This window comes from Eumetopias jubatus, unplaced genomic scaffold (genome assembly GCF_037043125.1).
Source record: "Eumetopias jubatus isolate StellerSeaLion01/CBP00866 unplaced genomic scaffold, mEumJub1_p1.0 scaffold_1, whole genome shotgun sequence".
NCBI classification, from domain to species: Eukaryota; Metazoa; Chordata; class Mammalia; order Carnivora; family Otariidae; genus Eumetopias; species Eumetopias jubatus.
The window spans coordinates 148,149,031-148,171,026 of NW_028274807.1; positions in this window are offsets into that span (position 1 = coordinate 148,149,031).

Genomic DNA, 21,996 nt, shown 5'->3' on the forward strand with positions numbered 1-21,996 from the left:
AGATACCACAACCTCCTTTCTCAACACTTGGAAGATTATTTAAAACACTGGGTAAGCAATAAAGAAGACATACAAATGGCCAACAAAAACACAAAAAAATGCTCAACATCACTCAGCATCAGGGAAATACAAATCAAAGCCACAATTAGATACCACCTCACACTGGTCAGAATGGCTAAAATGAACAACTCAGGAAACAATAGATGTTGGCAAGGATGTGGAGAAAGGGGAACCCTCTTACACTGTTGGTGGGAATGGAAGCTGGTGCAGCCACACTGGAAAACAGTATGGAGGTTCCTCAAAAAGTTAAAATTGAACTACCCTACAACCCAGTAGTTACACTTCTAGAAATTTATCCAAAGGATACAAACAGTGATCCAAAGTGGCACATGCACCCCAATTTTATAGCAGCAATGTCCACAATAGCCAAAATATGGAAAGAGCCCAGATTTCCATTGACAGATGAATAGATAAAGAAGATGTGGTAGATACATGCAATGGAATATTACTCAGCCATCAAAAGGAATGAAATCTTGCCATTTGCAACAATGTGGATGGAACTAGAGGGTATTATGCTAAGTGAAATAAGTCAGTCAGAGAAAGACAAATACCATATGATTTCACTCATATGTGGAATTTGAGAAACGACAGATGAACATAGGGGAAGGGAAGGAAAAATAAAATAAGATGAAAATAGGGAGGGAGGCAAACTGTAAGAGACACTGCAAACTGAGGGTTGCTGGAGGGGAGGTGGGTGGGGGGATGGGGTAACTGGGGGATGGGCATTAAGGAGGGCACTTCATGTAATGAGCACTGGGTGTTACATGCAACTGATGAATCACTAAATTCTACCTCTGAAACTAATTTAAAAAAACTGGGTAAGCACTATCTAAATAATAGAAAATACCACATTTATTTATATACAATGTCTGTATATTATATATACATATAATATATATTTACATATAAATATATACAGCATGTATAAAACATTAAGCATGTGGTTTGAAAATAGCTACTGGGAATTTCTGGGTGACAAAACTTGCAAAATACACTTATCTCACCTACATGGGACCCCATTCAGATCCTAAGCTGTCCATGGGCACAGAATTGCTGCATGTCACTCAGTTTGGTCCTCCCTGTGACCAGATGGCTTTTGTCACTATCTTTTTATATGTCTGCCTAGCTCTTAGCTCAAAGAATTGCTATTTTTTCCAGTTCTATGGGTCCTGGTATCATGCAGGCTTTCTATGGTTTTTTTTCCACTTGATGTCCCTTGCCAACAGCCCCTGCCTGCTGTCTCAAGAAAGCTGCAAAGGAACTTAATCCACTTCCCTGCCCCTTTACATTTTATTGGTCAGGAGTATGCCTTGGATGCTGGAAATACTCATCAGGCCTGGTTTCTTAAAAGAAAGCAAACATTCTTCTGTACATTTTAGCTAAGATAACCTGAATGTGAGATTTCCTGGAGCCATTCCAATTTCACATAATGAGTCATTGTCCCGAAATTATTTATCAAACCGTGGCTTCACGTTGAAGTTATAATGTTGTCATTGTAGTTGGGCTGATTTCAAATAAAGTCTTATTTAGCTCTTGGATACTGAGTCTATTAGAGTTGCTGTCTTCATAATGGATGACTTAGGACATCAAAATAGAATCTGCTGTGCCTGGCAACCAATTAATTAAACCAACCATTAGGCTAGGAGAAAAATGGTCAACATTATTAATTTCCTTATCATTGTCACACTGTGGCTAGACACCATAGTCGTCTAGCAACTGACAAATGGAAGGTACAGATGTGTCGCTGAGCTGCCAGGGCAAAGACAGACTGGGTATTTTAACCTCATCACCCCAACTTTGGGGTGCTATTTCAAATGGCAAAAAACGAGAAGATAACAAATGAAACAAAGATATCATCCTATTTTTAGCAGCTGAGGAGATAGTCTGTATCGCACACCCTTCTTGGATTCCCTATGCTGATTGTTATCACTGAGTCAAGCACAGAGCGGGAGACCACTAGAAAAATAAAATTGTTAACTGTTTCCCATTGTATGTAGGAAATGGTTGAGAAATACAGAAAAGTGAAAATTTGAAATGAAATTACTGGAAATTGTTGCTAAACTATTTTTATTCAAGCTATCAGATCGTGTGTGGTAGCAACCCATGGTGCTAATGCCAGATGGAACAGGTGGTGAGGCTGCTTGAGCCTCAGACACTCCAATCCAACACACATTCAGAACTGTGCCTCCTTCTTTTAGGCTACAATAATTTTATTAATGTGTTAGCAGTGCATGTGAATTGAACAGGTATGCTATGCTGTTAAAAGTTAATTACAGTTGCTGTGGCTGATGTCGAAGAGGTAACTAACTGCCTATATTCTCCTCTGGGATTTTGATGAGCGGGGGATTATATTAAGTGAAGTAAGTCAAGCAGAGAAAGACAATTATCACATGGTTTCACTGATATGTGGAATACAAGTAATATCACGGAGGACCACAGGGGAAGGGAGGGGAATCCAAAGGGGGCGAAATCAGAGAGGGAGATGAGCCATGAGAGACTAGGGACCCGTAGAAACAATCTGGGGTTTCAGCGGGGAGGAGAGTGGGGGGAGGGGGTAACAGGGTGATGGGTATTGAGGAGGGCACGTGCTGTGATGAGCACTGGGTGTTATACTTAACTAATGAATCATTGAACACTACGTCAAAAACTAATTATGTACTATTCAGTGGCTAACAGAACATAATAAAAAAAGTTACAGTAACATATTTTGATGGGGCTTAAATCACATATTCACTTTGGTTCTAGTATTAAAATCCAGAAGGATAGTGGAAATCCATTCACCAGTCATTCAATAAGGATTTATTGAGCCCCTACTAAGTGCTAGGAATTAGTTTACGCACTGGAGACACAGGTGTAGAAAGCGAACATTGTGGTGTTCGCAAGCGCTCCCGCTCTGCCCTGGCTGGCTAATGCCGCTCCGCCTGCAGCTCACTGCGCTCCAGCGGGAGGAGAAGGCGGGGTAAGTAAGGAGGTCTTCACAGTGCTGTTCTTACAAAGCCCACTGCCTGCCAATCAGCCAATCAACCCGCGGTAAAGCACAGAGGAAGCAACTGGCTACACAAGTGCGCCCTCTATTGAGGGGTGAGGAAACTTCGTGGTTGCTGGCCCCCTACTGTGGCACTCTGTGAAACTGGATATTATCAGAAGTCCGCTGAACTTCTGATTGGCAAGCTTCCTTTCCATCGTCTGGTGTGAGAAATTGCTCAGGACTTCAAAAAAACAGACCTGTACTTCCAGAGCGCAGCTCTTGATGCTTTGCAGGAGGCAAGGGAGGCCCATCTGGTGGGCCTTTTTGCAGACACCAACCAATGTGCTATCCAGGCCGAAGGTGTAACAATTATGCCAAAAGACATCCAGCTAGCATGCTGCATAGGTGAAGAAGTGTTTAAGAATCTACTATGATGGGAGCGCCTGGGTGGCTCAGATGGCCAAGCATCTGCCTTCAGCTCAGGTCATGATCCCAGGGTCCTGGGATCAAGCCCCATGTCAGGCTCCCTGCTCAGCAGGGAGTCTGCTTCTCCCTCTTCCTCCGCCTCTCTGCCCTGCTTATGTTCTCTCTCACTCTACCTCAAATAAATAAGTAAAATCTTAAAAAAAAAAAAAAAAGAATCCACTATGATGGAAAACATTTGATTATTAAAAAAAAAAAGGATTCTTTTCTTCCTGTTATTAGTAGTTCTGAACATTAGATATTTTTCCCCCATGGGGTCAAATGGTACCTAAGCATATGATTGCAAGTGGAAAAATAGGGGACAAAGATCAGGTATTGGCAGTTTTTCCATTTTCACTTTAATATAAATGTGGGGACATAAAGCATTAATGCAAATCAAAATATTTCAGTGGACAAGTTCAACTTTATAACAATTACACATAAGCCTGTTAAATTTTCCTGGGGAAAAAAAATAAAGTGAAATTTGCTTCTCCTTGCATGGAATTTACAACTTGGTGGGAGAAATGCCAAAGACAAGATCACAAATGGATATAAAAGAGCAAATCCTGCTAAGTGCAATGAAAAAACAGAGTGGGTACGAGGAGACAGTATAGGAGACAACAGTTCCTAGCTGGGTGGTGTGTTCAGGGCAGGTATCCCTGAGGAAGACCTTTAGGATGACACTTGAAACATGACTCGGCGTTAAGCAGGTGGGGAATGAGGGGAAGAGAATCTTACGTAGAGGGAACAGCAGGTCTGAAGGCAAATTTTAGGAAGGCTTTATGAAATAGTGGCTGGAAGTTAGAGAACGGAGTCACAGGGGAAGGGGCTAGAGGGGTAGCGCCTTGTGAGCCATGACAGGAATGTTGAGTTTTATGGTAAACAATGAGCAAATGAATGGAAAGTAGGGTTACAATTAGTTTCAAGCCCTTATTATTATTAGAACAGATCCATCAAGAGCTCTGCTCCGGGTATTACCAGAAAACATTCTACTGCTGTTGTCTCAAAGGCCAGATGGATATCACATAGTCCTGGGGCTACAGAGAGAAACATTCCAAAGAAAAGAGAAGGCATTTCACCAAGAAAAATGTTTGGGACTCATCACTGCCTCCTAGTGTCTCATAACACAAGAGGAAGTCTGCAAAAGTACTGTTCAAGTTCTGGGCAGAAGGATTTTTGTTTAAGCCACAAAGTGAGATTTATAAATCCCATTAAAACATTATCAAAAGAAGTTTGAAGGCCCCTGAACTATTCCAATCGCCTCTCTTGTTCATTTCTCCTAAAACTCAGATCTTTGTAAAATGCTGATGACCAAGACAGCAATGTTTTGTTGAAAGGGGCATCACCTTCTCACCTCCCCCCACTTCTCCATCCATGACAGAGGGCTCAAGGAGCTTGATTTGGAAAGATCGCTGTCCAGGTGATAGCCATATACCCATGCAGTCCTTATTTCTTAGAACACATAATCAAGCTGGGGCGCCTGGGTGGCTCCGTTAAGCGTCTGCCTTTGGCTCAGATCATGATCCCAGGGTCCTGGGATTGAGCCCTGCATCAGGCTCCCTGCTCAGTAGGGAGCCTACTTCTCCCTCTGCCTCTGCCGCCCTGCTGCTTCCCCTGCTTGTGGTCTCTTGCCTGCATGCGTGCTCTCAAATAAATAAATAAGTGGAACACATAACAAGCACAGCTCACCTCTGGCCATATAAGTACTGATCTGCTGACAGGGTCTTTCTGCTGAGAAGTACATGGACCTGAGGCCATTGCTAGGTATATTGGGATGGAAGCTTCAAATTCTTTTTCTGCATCTATGGAGATTATCACATGACTTTATGCTTGAGTCTGTTAACATAATAAATTGTATTGATTCTCCTTAGAATGTTGAACCGATCTTACATTTCCATGATAAACTTCACTGGGTTGTGATGTATTACCCTTTTTATACACAGTTGAATTTGATTTGCTGACATTTGGAGGGGGGTTGTATCTATATTCATGAGGGATATTGGTCAGCACGTTTCTTTCTAATGTTTTTGAGAAGTTTCCTTTTCTTCCATTTTCTTAAATGATTGTGTAAAATTAGAATTATTTCTTCCTTAAATGTTTGGTAGAATTTGGCAGTGAAATCTTCTGGGCCTGGAGTCTTTTTTATTGCTTTAAAACAACAATAACAAGTGTGAATTCAGTTCCTGTAATAAATTCATCAATATTCAAGTTACCTGCATTTTTTTCTTGAATGAATTTTGATAGTTCATGTCCTTCAACGATTTGATCCATTTCATCTAGGTCATCAAATTTATGCACATAGTATTTTTATAACATTCCCTTATTATCTTTTTATCTTTTGTAATATTCTCTCATCTTTTTAGTTCCCTCATTGTCTTATTATCTTTATCACAGATGAATTAAGTATCTTTTTAGTGTCTTGTCATATCTGTAGCAGTGACCCCTCTTTTATTCCTTCTATTGTTAATTTACTGTTTTTTTCTTAGTACAGCTAGCTAGAGATTTACCAATTTTTTTTAAAGATTTATTTATTTGAAAGAGAAAGCATGATCAGAGGGGCAGAGGGGGAGGGAAAGAAAATCTCAAGCAGACTCCACACTGAACACAGAGCACGACACAGAGCTCAATCTCATGATCCTGAGATCAGGACCTGAGCCAAAACCAAGAGGCAGATGTTTAACTGACTGTTCCACCCAGGTGCTCCAAGATTTAGTAATTTTATTAATGCTTTTCAAGAATCAGCCTTTGGTTTCATTGATGTTTCTTTTCTACTGTATTTTTATTTTTAATTTCACTGATTTCTTCTCTTTATAAATTCCTTCTTTCGCTTGCTTTGGATATAACTTGCTCTTCTTTTTCCAGTTTCTTATTTTGGAAGATGAGATGATTGATTTTAGAACTTTCTTTTTCTAATATAAGCATTTAAGCTATAAATCTCCTCTAAGCACTGCTTTAGCTTCAGCTTACAGAGTGTTGGTGGATATGGGAGAACTGGAAGTCTCAAAAAATGCTGGTAGGAATATATAATGGCACAACCACTTTGGAAAATAGTTTGTCAGCTTCTTAAAATATTAAACATAACCTACCATATGATGTGCTCATTCCACTTCTAGATATTTATGCAAGAGTAAAGAAAGTTAACTATTATTTCATATTACATACTTACTAAAACACGTGTCCCTACAAAAACTTGTACACAAGTGTTCGTACCATCTTTACTTGTAATAGCCAAAAACAACATAAACATGTATCAACAGCTGAGTGGGCAAGCAAACTACAGTATAGCCATAGAATTAAATACTGTTCATTAATAAAAAGAAGTGAACTATTGATGTATGCAACAACATGGATACATTTCAAAGGTATTATGCTGATTGAAAGAAGTCAGGCTGAAAATAGTACATTTATTTAAAAATTCTAGGAAATTCAAAGTAATGTTTAAGTAGATAAGAATAGAAAGTATTTTCTATAACAATGTTAGTTATTTTTTAAAATGATATTTATTTATTTATTTATTTATTTATTTATTTATTTATTTATGAGAGGGAGGGGGAAGCAGACTCCTCTAAAGACAACTGATACTATCTCTCTGATCTGTGTTTTTACTGTCTTTAGAGTCACTTTTTCAATCCGAATACTATTATTCTAGATTGTGTCAGAGATATTTACACCAAGGGGAATCATGTACAATAGTAATTTTCTGGATGGATAGGAGGTGGACTTTTATTTTGTCAAGTGGGATAAGGGTGGTCATTAAATGGGAGTTTGGAAAGAAGAAACAAGCAAACTAGTTCTAAGATTCAGGATGTAGGAGTTGATTCCCATGAAACTATCTGGGCCCATTTATCTCCCTGGAAAATCTTTGTATACCTCCTAAGGTAACTGTATCTTTTATTGAAGACTGCTTGTATAAAATATTTATGTAATATTTCAAAAATAATTATAATAAGAAAATGCTTGAAATATTTTTCTGTTGCTCTTAACCATAAAAGTTGGACAGGTAGGGCACCTGGATGGCTCAGTCCGTTAAGCACCGACTCTTGATTTTGGTTCAGGTCATGATCTCAGGTTGTGGGATCTGAGCTCTGTTTTGGGCTCTGCGCTCAGTGGGGAGTCTCCTTGAGGATTCTCTCTCGCCCTCTCCCTCTGTCCCTCCCCCCACTCCCATGTGTGACACACTCTCTCTCTCAAATAAATAAATAAATCTCAAAAAAAAAGTTCGGCAGGATAAATTTTTGCAGGGGACGTGGGGGTTATGTTACAACTTTTTCTTAAAGTCTATAGCGGTTTCCTGATTGTCTTTTGGGGCTTAGTATTTCCAGGGAAATTTGAGCCCAGACTGATTTCCATTCCTGTTTTTTTCCACTTTATTCAATGCTGATAGAAATCTCTGTCCTCCCCTTCTCTCATCTATTTATCTATCTACCTTACCTACCTACCTTTCATTCTTTAAATACAAAATTTACCCAGGATGTGTTTGGTATTGATGTGCATACCCTGGTGTTATTTTTAGTTCAGAAATCTTTTTCTTCAACTATTAAAACAAACAAATTTTTTTAGTGACTACTATGTGGCAAATACTCTAATATGTGTTCATGAAGAAGGCACAGTGACTCCCATTTCATGATATTAACTTTCCCCTTCTGTTTCATAAAGCATCACAGTTTTTTTAAGTTTTCTTGTCCATAGCAAGTCATCTTTTCAAGGACTATTCTTCTAATCTTCAAGAGATGGTTCTCCTGTTACTTGTAATTTTAATAGCTACGTATTAATTTTTTAAGTCTTATGCATCTGGAAAAGGAGAGAGCTGCCAACGTTGTGCAAGAAGAGATATTTAGAATAGTTGGATTTACTATTCACAATGCACAAGATGTGTAATAGCATAATTGTGGTGGTGGAGAGAACTTCTCCCTTGGACATATCTATGTAGGATCAAGTGAACTTTAACACTGTTCATGGCAGCTGTGGTCAAGCAACTTTGTATGGAGGTGGGGAAGGGAACTGGAGGTGTACGTGGTGTGTGTTAAAATACTATAGAACAAATTATGAAAGTTCTACATGGTACGGCTGCTTGCTGCTGGCGTCTTTGCATTCACTAAAATTAGAGAATTGTCTCTGTTTCCACAATGAATGCTGAGATGAGATACCTACATAAAATAAAATTACACAGAAGTGGCCTACAAAGACATGGTATATGTCTAAGCAGGCCAGACATTAATTTATAGATGCAAAATTCCCTGTAGCTGATTATTTTACTATTGACTGAGTGAATACAATTTCATTGGAATACTTTGCCTCATATAAAGAAGAAACCTATTATCTCAGATAACTTATTTTTGGGAGATAATGAAATTTTTTAAAAGATTAGATATCATTTTTAAAAAATCCACTATTCCTCTGTCTTTCAATTCCATTTCACTAACTACATAAAGGGATTAGAATTTGACTTTATTGCTTCAAGTATTTTAACTAGAGTTTTATACTTAATCTTGAGGAAAGGAAATTTTACATCAGTGAAGAGACACTTGTAGACACTTGTACATATAAGAGCTCTTTGAATAATAAAATTAGAAGTTATTAGTAAATTATTTTATGAGAAATTACACTTACTAAAATAATAAAAAGATCAAACTGGGTAGGCATGCAAATCAGCATTGGTTTATTGGCCTAGATCCTGGGTATATTTGTGCTGAAACTAAACAATTACTATCTAGTGATAAAAAATTTCTACGCAAAGGTCAGCAAAACATTAAGCAGCCTACATCCTAGAAAGGTCAGACTTTATAGGCGATTCAATTTATTTCCTCTAAGTGAATGAATGTATTAGGAAATAAAAAAAGCTAAAGACCAGTGGTGCCTGGGTGGCTCAGTCGCTTGAGCATTGGACTCTTGATCTCAGCTCAGGTCTAAATCTCAGGGTCATGAGTTCAAGCCCCACATAAAAAAGGCTGAAGACCAAAGGGTCAAGGACATTGTCACAGTTAGATACAATATCTCATACAGTGATGCTTGAATCTAAGTTGTGGCAGCGGTGGGGGGAAGGGAGATAAATGTGCAACTGATTTTCAACCAATATACTCCGGTATAGATGTACTGGTTATTTATGGGGGGGGGGGGTCATTCCTTCTGGATGGTTTGTGCCTGAATATATTCCTTACAGTATCCATATTAGACTATCTGGTACAGTCTTTCCTACAATGCTCCAAGGCTGTCCTTCTTTGTTGTTACTTTCAGAAGAATAAATTTCTGGTCTGTAGCTTACAACAGGCCCTCAGGCAAAGTGAGAAAAGAGCAGAGAGACCACCTACTGATGATAAAACAAAATGGTTCTGTTTAACTTGTTGCAGTGACAAACAAGATTTAAAAATGGAGGCTGGTAGAATCCTTTAATAAATAAAATATATTTTATTTTACTATTAATAATTTAATATGATAATTTAATTATTTTATTAATAATACTAATATATATTATGCTATAATTACATAAATATGTTTTATCTATTAAAGGAGTCCACCATCCTCCTTTGTGTGTGTGTGTGTGTGTGTGTGTGTGTGTATTTTTTTAAAATATATCAGGGCAAATTTTTACCTTGAAGGTAAGAACATATTGTGGCTGCAGAGAGCCTTAACAAATCTCCAGGGGTTTTTGATCCATCTTGTTAAGTGGACAGGATGTTAAAAAAAAGTTGTTGCACTTCGAAAAGACACTTGTACAAAAGATGTTTCTAAAGGTAACAAAGTTGCATTATTTTCAGAAAAAAAATTGTTACAGGAGATTGGTCTCTTCATTAGGGTAGAAACATAGGAGCCTGAGAATAAAAAATGCTGGTAGTTATACGCAAACAGTGAATCGTGGAACACTACATCAAAAACTAATGATGTAATATATGGTGATTAACATAACATAATAAAATAAAATTTAAATAAATAAATAAATAAATAATGCTGGTAGTTTGGCTCCCTTATTAACCAGAGCAGTTATAAAACAGTTTCAAATAGACACAGCAGAAGGTAACCTAGGAGTTTTAATATTTTAGAGGCAAGGGATTTTTGATGTTTGCTTATAAAGTAATTTAAGAGCATGACAAAAGGCAGCACAAAGACACAAAGTTATCCAGCGTTCAAGTAAGGGTTCTGAGCGGAGAAAAGGAACATCTGTTTTTTGGGCAGATTACACAAAATGTAGAGAACAACTCTTTACAACCTCTTATTAAGAGCTAACTGAAAACTCCAAATATCAGTTTTAAGCTACTAGTTCTCTTTTTCATCATCCATATTTTTCCTTTGTTCATTAATTCTAATATACCTATATATGTACACATAAATATACACACTAAACAGTTAGATGACATTATTTAAAGCTTTTGACTTTAATTTTAAAATAAAATTAACTTTATCCACATGTTATAAATCATGGGTGTATTCTCACTGATATTACCATTTTGATTGAGAAGTTAATTTTTAGTTAGAAATGGGAAAACCTCAATATGTTAATCATTTTTAATGCACCAAAATACAAGAAACTCTCCTGCAAATATAAGTGGATTTTAAAAAGGGGAAGTAAATTTTTGCAGCTTTTTAAAATAGAAATAATAACCCATCATTGTAGCCAAGAACAAAATTTGGGAGGAAGTTTATTTTAGAACCATCAGAAAATGAGGTTTGAAATGTGTTTCTAAACTGGTGTGCCCAAGAGCAGAGACTGATGCACTAGAAATAACTCACTTCCCAGTACAAAGGTATAGAAATCCAGTGGTAGCAACAAGTGCAAGAGCAGAGCATGGATACTTGCTTGCTTATATCCATTGATGACCACCATGAGCTCTTCAAGGCCGGGAAATGTTGCTCCATCTCCAGCACCCAGTGAAGCTTGTGGAGCTGAGTGAGGCAGCGGTTGAAGCACTGAGAGAGGAATCGTGGGAGACTGAAGCCAAGGCTGGGGCATAGGAGGTATTCCTTTCCATGGACCCATGGACCAGGCTGAGATTTTATCCTTCTTCAGCAATTTCTCCTTTCCTGTCCTGGTTCCCTTGCTCACTTACAGATTTTTCCTGAAGAGCACTCCCTCAGTAAATTCCATAACCTGCAGTCTCTTGTGGGCTCTGTTCTAAGAAACCCAACTCAAGACAGATGAGCACAAGTCTGATAATATGGCCCCACTCTACTGATAGTAGAAGATATTCTAAGTCTTCTCATGCCACTGGTTACCAAGGGGCTAGGTTCGCTGGCTTATTACCCCCTTCCCTTCTCCCTACATCCATCAGTCTTTCATGATTCCTATTATTGGGGATAAGAAAAACTTCTCTTTGGATCCAAGATCTTGGGGATGATTATGCTCAAAGAGCTTTACCCTTTCCCTAAAGGGTTATCACATGCTTATCTTTACCCTTGTGGGGAAAACACCCTAATAGGAGGCCAGTCAGTGCAGAATGTGCTCCAAGAGACTGCCTGTGCAGAGTCTATCTCAAGATGAAAACTATCTCCCATTTCAGCTTGAAAGGTGATACAAAATCAAGACAGGAGAAAGCCTTGGAACAGGTGTTAAGGCCCTCTTTCCCCATAGCTACCAACCCTAGTCTGAGTTCTCTTGGCTCCGACCTGGGAAGGCACACCACAGCACTTAAAGTTCTGGCGGCTCAGGCTTGAGTTCTAAGGAGCTCTTCAGCTATCTTCAGGTCTTCAGCTGTCCCAATTCTTCTTCCAGGGAAAATGTCTCAGGATACCTAGGTGGGGAGCCTCAGTGAGCCTCTACAAAGCCAGGCAGAAACACGCTCAAGACATCGTTCCCCATTTCTGGCTGTGCTTACAGAGCAGGTAAAGGCCAGCTGGAGCCCTGACCTCTATGCACTGGCTGCAGCTGAGTTCCACTGTCAAGAGTAAGGGTGGAAAAGCTGACTGATGGGCAGAGAACTTGTAAGAGCCTGGTGGAGACCCCCCCGAGACTCCAGAAACAGCTGCAAAGACTACACAGAGTTTGCAGGAGATATTTAGGAGGCCACAAGTGTACAACATTTACTTAAATGAGGCCACCCAGACTATGTCTGGAGACGAATGGACAGATGTTAATGCAAATGTGTCATCACTGCTCCTTCCACCTCAGCAGCTTTGTATCTGGGGAAAAGACGGAGATGGTGGGACAATACCAGACCTGATATATAGCCAGCCAAATGTATGTCATTCAAGAACTAAGGTTGAAATTCAGCAAAGTTGCAAGATATAAAACCAATGTGCAGAAATCTGTTGCATTTTTATACACCAGTAATGAAGCAGCAGAAAAAGAAATCAAAGAATTGATCCCATTTGCAATTGCACCAAAAACAATAAGATACCTAGGAATAAACCTAACCAAAGAGGTAAAAGATCTGTACTCTGAAAACTATAGAACACTTATGAGAGAAATTGAAGAGGACACAAAGAAATGGAAAAACATTCCATGCTCATGGATTGGAAGAACAAAATTATTAAAATGACTATACTACCTAAAGCAATCTATACATTGAATGCAATCCCTATCAAAATACCAGCAGCATTTTTCACAAAGCTAGAACAAACAACCCTAAAATTTGTATGGAACCACAAAAGACCCTGAATAGCTAAAGCAATTCTGAAAAAGAAAAACAAAACTGAAGGCATCATGGTGCAACCACTCTGGAAAACAGTACGGAGGTTTCCTCAAACAGTTGAAAATAGAGCTACCATACGATCCAGCAATTGCACTACTGGGTATTTAACACAAAGATACAAATGTAGGGACCCAAAGGGGTACGTGCACCCCAATGTTTATAGCAGCAATGTCCACAATAGCCAAACTGTGGAAAGAGGCAAGATGTCCATCGACAGATGAATGGATAAAGAAGAAGTGGTATATATACACAATGGAATATTATGCAACCATCAAAAGGAATGAGCTCTTGCCATTTGCAATGACGTGGATGGAACTGGAGGGTGTTATGTGGAGTGAAATAAGTCAATCAGAGAAAGACATGTATCATATGACCTCACTGATATGAGGAATTCTTAATCTCAGGAAACAAATTGAGGGTTGCTGGAGTGGTGGGGGGTGGGAGGGATGGGGTGGCTGGGTGATAGACATTGGGGAGGGTATGTGCTATGGTGAGCGCTGTGAATTGTGCAAGACTGTTGAATCACAGACCTGTACTTCTGAAACAAATAATGCAATATATGTTAAGAAAAAAAAAGAAGAAGAAGATAGCAGGAGGGGAAGAATGAAGGGGAGTAAGTCGGAAGGGGAGACGAACCATGAGAGATGATGGACTCTGAAAAACAAACTGAGGGTTCTAGAGGGGAGGCAGGTAGGGGGATGGGTTAGCCTGGTGATGGGTATTAAGGAGGGCACATTCTGCATGGAGTACTGGGTGTTATGCACAAACAATGAATCGTGGAACACTACATCAAAAACTAATGATGTAATGTATGGTGATTAACATAACAATAAAAAAATTTAAAAAAAAGAAAAGAAAAGAAAAAAAAACTGAAGGCATCACAATTCCAGATTTCAAGCTCTATTACAAAGCTGTCATCATCAAGACAGTATGGTACTGGCAAAAAAATAGACACATAGATCAATGGAACAGAATATAGAACCCAGAAATGGACCCACAACTACATGGTCAACTAATCTTTGACAAAGCTGGAAAGAATACCCAATGGAAAAAAGTCTCTTCAACAAATGGTGTTGGGAAAACTGGACAGCAACATGCAGAAGAACGAAACTGGATCACTTTCTTACACGATACACAAAAATAAATTTTTATTCATTTTATTTATTCCATCCTTTAAAATGGATGAAATATTTATTTATTCCATCCTCCAATTATTTATTTATTCCATCCTTTAAAATGAATGAAAGACCTAAATGTGAGACAGGAAACCATCAAAATCCTAGAGAACACAGGCAAAAACGTCTTTGACCTAGACGGCAGCAACTTCTTATTAGACACATTGCCAGAGGCAAGGTAAACAAAAGCAAAAATGAACTATTGGGACTTCATCAAGATAAAAAGCTTCTGCACGATAAAGGAAACAATCAACAAAACTAAAAGGCAGCCTATGGAATGGGAGAAGATATTTGCAAATGACACATCTGATAAAAGGTTAGTATACAAAATCTATAAAGAACTTATCAAATTCAACACCCAAAAAACAATCCAGTTAAGAAATGGACAGAAGACATGAATAGACACTTTTCTAAAGAAGACATCCAGATGGCTAAAAGACCCATGAAAAAATGCTCAACATCACTTGGCATCAGGGAAATACAAATCAAAGTCACAATTAGATACCACCTCATACCTGTCAGAATGGCTAAAATTAACAACACAAGAAACACCAGATGTTGGTGAGGATGTGGAGAAAGGGGAACCCTCTTGCACTGTTGGTGGGAATGCAAACTGGTGCAGCCACTCTGGAGAACAGTATGGAGGTTCCTCAGAAAGTTAAAAATAGAGCTACCTTGCCATCCAGCAATTGCACTACTAGGTATTTACTCAAAGGATACAAAAATACAAATTCGAAGGGTTACATGCACCCCGATGTTTATAGCAGCTTTGTCAACAATAGCCAAGCTATGGAGAGAGCCCAAATGTCCATCGCCTGATGAGTGGATAAAGATGATGTGGTATATATATATATAGCCATCAAAAGAGAAATCTTGCCATTTGCAATGATATGGATGGAGCTAGAGTGTATTACACTGAGTGAAATAAGTTAGTCAGAGGAAGACAAATACCATATGATTTCACTCATATGTGGAATTTAAGAAAGAAAACAGATGAACATTTGGGAAGGGGGAAAAGTGAAAAAGGAGAGAGAGAAACAAGCCATAAGAGACTCTTAGAGAACAAACGGAGGGTTGATGGAAGGACGTGGGTGGGGGATGGGCTAGATGTGTTATGGGTATAAAAGACAGCACTTGTTATGATGAGCACTGGGTGTTGTATGTAAGTGATGAATCACTGAACTCTACTCCTGAAACCAATATTGCACTGTATATTAACTAACCAAAATTTAAAAAAAAGAAAAGAAAAAGAAGAATTAAAGTTGAGGGGAGAGGACAAGAGGAATGAAAGTGCTAGAGGAACTACCAAAAGTTGCCTCATTAACTTTCTCAATTCTCACGGTTCATCCCAGCCTGCCAAACCGTCCTTGGCCAACGCATACTAGCAGTTCTCTCACCCTTCCCAATATATTCTCCTATGCTAGCTTTCATCTATGATCTTTCTATCATTATGATTATCAAATTTTAATTTGCATAAAAATTAGCTGCAGGAGGTTTTGAGTTTTTGAGAAAAGCAGACTCTTAGGCTCTTATCCTGGGTCAGAGGGAAGAGAACTAATTCTTGTTCATATCTTGATACCAGGGTCTTCAGTGGTTGGCAGAAAGAAATGATCAATGTTTGGACATAAAATGGCTGGAAACCACTACATTCCTCCATTGTAGTTGCCTCTCGATGACAAATACCAAGTGTTGAATCCTCACAGTCATAGGACTGAGCTTCTTCTGTAATTCACTCCAGCTGAAGAGAAAAGTGGATGAGGTACTGGGAAGCTAGCAAAAATCATGGTGGAAGATGGTGTGTGCTAGGAAGTTTGCTGTCCTTGCCTCAGTTTTGTGCAAAGCCTCATGAAAGGTATCCTATATTTCTCCACATCAGCATGGCAGGAGACTGGTTGATAAAAAGAAAAAGATATTAGCATAAATGCCTACGTGGACGGAGTTCTTTGACTCTGGTCCACATTATCATTGTCGTACCATGTACTATATGTTCTTGCTGGACATAAAGTCTTAACAGCTTAAAAACTATTTCAGGAGCAAATACAATACTGGCTTTTACACCTAACTCTGGGTCAAGTTTGATATCTCTCCTGGGAAGTTCCTGACCCTCCCACCAGGTCTCTAGCTTCGGACATGTGAATTACAGCCCCATTAGTCCTCATAATGGCCTCATGCAGATGAATGATTTGTCAAAGATCATTCCCAACTTTCTCAATTTGTAAATGAAGAAGGCTCTCCAGGAACAAATATTTCCATGAGATCAGAAGATGACATGTTCATTCCAAAGATTTCAGGAGTGACTCTCTGAGAAGCCTGACCATCTCCTCTACCTTCCTGACCAAGATGGGTTTTAACTGGCTAGGATTACCCTGCTTCCTTCAACATTAAGTATTTACAATACTCCACTCTTTAAAATGGTTGGTTATTCATTGATGAAGAATCAATTACTCACTTGGTTCAAGCAAAAACCTTTATATTCAGAAACAATATCTTTGATAATACTATCAGTAGTTTTGTGGGGGTATGTGAACTTGAATATGGAAGCAGAGAGAGAACTAAATTGCTCTACGTAAGAAGAAGAGATGGTGAGAAGCCTGCAGGCAGATGGCTGGAGAAGAGAGAGGAAATCCTGTGACTGCAAGTCCAAGAAGAGAGAATTAGAAGATATCTGGGGATTTTTGAGTGAAACGCTATCTATTGTGCCATGGAAAGTACTTCCTCCTGCCTCTCTTACAAAATCTTTAATAAAATCTACATTTGTGGACAAGATTTGGTATTGGGGAAATAAGTAATAAGTAGTGTTGTGAGGTTGGCCTGGGGTGGTACCAGAAGCTGGGTACCCGTGGCAGGTGGAATTATAAGTAGCAGCACATAGGTTACACTAAGAATTAAAGGTGCAAGACTCTTGAATTATCAGATACACCTGAAATAATTCCAGTACCTAGAACACTAGAAGGCCTTTGACCCTGGGTACCACTCCAAAAAGAGAAAGACCAAAGACATTGACATGGACTGCCACACTCACAACAAAAAGGTAAAGCTCTATAAGACACAAATACAGTTATGTATACTGACCTACTTGGGGCTGGTAATCAGCAGACTCTTCCTTAGCTAGGAGACCCTATAGAGTAGTGGTTAGAGTGTGTAGTTCTGAACTCAGACACAGCTGACTTCAAACCTTGGCTGGCTCCAGCCTTCTCTATCTTGGACATGTCACTTTATTTATCCTCATTTTCCTCATGAAGGTTCTGTTAATCCAACTCTACTGTTTTCGAGATAGTCCAATCAACTCTCAAAACTCTTTTCTCTAGGATCGCAGTTTTACTAGAAGACTAGGGCAGCATGAGCTGAAAGTAAATGAGGCCTAGATGATTGGGTTCTAAACTGTTTTGGTGGCACTTCCTGTCCAACCCAAGAATTTGGAGCCTCTCTCCACTGCACCTGGAGAGACCTTCCCAAGTCCCTTAAAAAAAAAAAAAAAAAAGACATTCGATAATTAGCTGGTTTAAAAATAATGACGGTTCAAGGGGACTGAAGGAGATGGAATGAGGGAGAAGAAAGAGAAAGAGGCAGGGAGAATCAATGGATCTGGGGAGATAAAAGAGATAAGGTCTCATTTGGCAATTCTGGGCTCGGTGGCAGATGATGGGAGAAGACAAGAGCACTCCAGCAAGTACGTAGTAGAAACCATTCACAAAGTTGTCCCATCTGGGCAGCGTACCTGAGACTCTTAGTGCTTCAGCTGAGAGTACCACGACATGAAAAAATTATGAGCTGTGGGTATCTCATTCCATGGGGCCATCAGACCTATCTTTTCTGCATTCTGAGCCCCTATCTTGACAGTCAGTTCTTATTTGTCACTACAGGTTGATTCTCTGGGTACCATTTATTTCTCTTTTTCATGTTCATTTGCCCTGAACACACAGCTCCTAGTATGGACCATCCTTCAAAGCCACGTTTAAAAAGAAAAAGGATCAATATACAAACTATCTTCTGGAAACTTGGTGTGATCACAGGACTTTATAAGTGGTGTCATGTGGCATGAAGATCTCTGATGAAGATGCGTTCTAACATTTCCATTGATGTGATGTGAGAATTAAATGATATAATGCATGGGAAGCACAGAGAATATGCCTGTCACATGGTAAACACTACAGAAAATGTACTTATTGTTGCTATAACTAGTACCATCGCTACTACTTGAGGGTTAGGTAATAAGCAGCAAATGCAGAATCTCACGGGTGGTACCCTGTGGACTCTGATGTCTCCTGTACCACATTTCAGAGGGCCTGTGGGAGAGTGACAGGTGGCAAGGGTATGCCCTTTGACCTGAGCCCCAAAGGAGTACAGTGCATTGAAGCAGCTCCGTTCTCCTGCTGTATCTGTGCAAAAATTCTCCAACCTTTCCTCAGCCATGACAGGTTCAGAAATGAATGCAGAGATGTACAACAAAGGAAAAAGGATTTCTGGATGGCTTTAAATATTTCCCTTTTATTTTTGGATCTCAGGTTTTTCATTTTAGAGAACTAAAATCATAAAGAATTCAGGAAAAATCATCTAATAAATAGCTTACTTATTTAAATATTATATAACTATGCTCCCCTTACACCTTCAACATCTTCTTCTAAATCATTCTCAGTTTAACAACTGAATGACAACAAAATACCTTTACATATCAAACTTTTGTAGCATGCTATCAAGTAGCATTGACATTCTTAGCTTAAAAGGGTGATTAATCTCTTTCTTGAACCTATTGATTTAAAGGTGTAATACTTTTTATAATTGTCATACCAAAATGCTAAATGAGGGGAAGAAACTGTTTAATTTACTAATATGACAAAAATTTCACCTTGCATTTTCCTTTACTTTTTTAAAATTATTTTTTAAAAAATTAATTTTTTCCTTTCTTTTTTTTTGAGATATATTTGACATATAACATGGTATTAGTATTAGGTGTACAACATAATTCACTAATTGTATACTTTGTGAAAGGTCCACCACAATAAGTCTAGTTAACATCCATCACCATGCGTAATTACAAAATTTTTTTTTCTTGTGCTGAGAACTTTTAAGATTTCTCTTCAGCAACAAGAGGATATGACTGCCAGTTGACCCAAGAGCTGGACCCTGGCACTCAGAGGCTCCTTGGAATGTGGGTTCTACTTGCCTTTCCTGCTCCCAGAGGCTGCTCCCAGGACGATGATGTGGGTTGATAACACTTGCATGGTGTACATGACTAAACCCAGTTAAGGCCTCTTTATAGACTTTTAAGATTTGGTGCGTGAGTGCAAGGATTGACGCGTTATGCTGCCATCCAAGACAAACATCGTTTGTAAGTTCCTTTCCTTATTAAGCCTGCCACCTACCAATCTGGAGTTAGCCAAATTATAGAATATGACTCAGACCTGAGGCCAAACTCAGTTTCAGTGACCTCCTTCCACCTCAACTCAAAGGTAGACCTTGCTACCACACAGGGGAGAACCCTATCTGCACAGGTGACTCCCACAGTCACGTGGATGAAAGATCCAGATGTCCCTCAAGCCCCATCAGGAGGCCCAACAAGAGGTGTACTTACCATTAGAAGGAGGGATACAGGGAAGAAAACAGCTTGCCTCCATGCCAATCAGCCAAAGAGAGAGCCATGTCTTTTAATCTCACCCATCAGGTAAGTCACTTCTCCTGCCATGGAAAGCGTGTAAGGGCAAAGGCTTGTCCCAGCTCTTCCCAATTAGTAGGAGTACTGACAGATCCTATCCCATGGACCAAATAAGGAATATCTGTAGTAGGAAAAGAAAGGTATCTCTTACTCTACAAGCACATCATCCATGAGAAAACATTGCAAATGAAGCCATAAAATTTATTCCAAGCTCAATATCATCCAATCAGATTATTACATGTTTGGAGAGCCTGAACAGGAGAAATTATTTTTCCTATCTCTGGGTCTTTCTAACCGGTGCTCAACATTCAAATGGAAAGAGTGTTTTCATTACAAACTTCTAAATTACCTCAAAGGTCTTGGACACACAGGCATATTCTTTTCTTCTTTTCATTTTGAACCCAAGGAAAGAATCATTGCTGGGTTTTTTACAGCTTTATTGAGGTATAGTTGACAAAATAAAGGACATCTGTTTAAAATATACAACTTGATGACATTCATAAAACAATCACCACCATTAAGCTAATTGTCCCTAAAGTTTTCTCATGCCTTTGTAACCCATACCTCATCCCCCAGCAACAAATGATCTGCTTTCTGCCAGGATAGATGAGTTTGCATTTTATATAAATGGTGTACAGTTTGTAACCTCGTTTTGTCTTGCTTTTTTTCATTTAGCATAATTATTTCTTTTATACAACCATGTGGTTATGTGTATCAATTGTTCAATTTTTTTTTTTTCCTGAGGAGCTTTCCATTGTATGCATGTATCATAGTTTGCTTTTCATGTACCTGTTGCTGGACATTTGGATTGCTTCCAGTTTGTGGCTCTTAAAAATAAAGCCACTGTGAATACTCATGTTCAAGTCCTTGCATGGACATATGCTTTTGTTTCTTTTGGGTAAATATCCAGGATGGGTGGGTCATATGGTAAGTAAAGTATATGTTTTACATTTAAAGAAACTCCTAAACTGTTTTCAAAATTGGTTGTAATAGAGACATATTCTGGGTTTTTTTTCCTTTTCATTTTGGACAAATGGAAAGAAATCTTTGCAAGTTTGCATTTAACAATTGAGTTTTCTTTGCATTTTTTTCTTATATTCCCTAGGAAATGTTTGTCTTCATTTGTTGTAAGTCTTCTGATTTCATGGGATTTCTTTTCAGTTATTACATTCTGGACCTTCTACTGGCCTGTTTCTCATCTGAAAAATAGGGATAAGTCACTCACCTGGGGATCTTAGGTTCAGAGAAGTTACATTCACCTCAGAGACTTGCTGTGAAGATTAGTGGAGATTTCAGAAAGTTTTCGAACCAAACACTTCACCTGTGGTGGGTTAGATTTCCTACCGACATTTGTGAATGGGGGTAGGATTATGTTGGTTGAATGTCAGTGATGAAACCCTGGAATGGGAAAAAAAGACAAAACAAAAAAGCCCCATACCTTTCAACTGCACTGTGATCTCCTCCTGGGCCCACCCACATTTGTTCCAAGTATTTTAGATGTCAACCACAGGAAAATTTATTTTGCTCCTCAGAGCCCTCACTGACACGTGGGAAGAGAAATGAGACATTTTTTAAAGCTTAAAAATATTCTTATGAAATGGGAAGAACAGCTTTAAAGGACAACTTGGGACCTGGAAGGAGCAGGAGCGAGCCACCCACCGTAGGGAGCATCCATCATGGAACCTCGGCTTCTGGCCTAGCTTGAGCTGCTTGAAAGCACAGTGGGCCTTCCTAAGTTTAGTTTACTTTGTGGTTTCTGAGAAAATTTAGAACACAAATTCACCAGGAAGATGGATGTCTGAATTACAAGCTTCGAACAAACATGGCCCCTTAGTCCCAGTGCTTTCACCGTTGGGAAGAAAAACTCATTTACCAAAGTCTCTGAAGTGTGAAGGCAAGCTTCCAGCCTCACTCCGCCACTCGCCCTCTTCCCTCCAGGCCTTTGACAGGGCAGCCTGCTTGGTAAAGCAATGAAAATGAAGTCTGATGCCTGGAGTGTGAAGGAAAGTTGTCCAAGGTCTGTGGAGATCAGTCAGCAAACAGGATGGGGCCTGG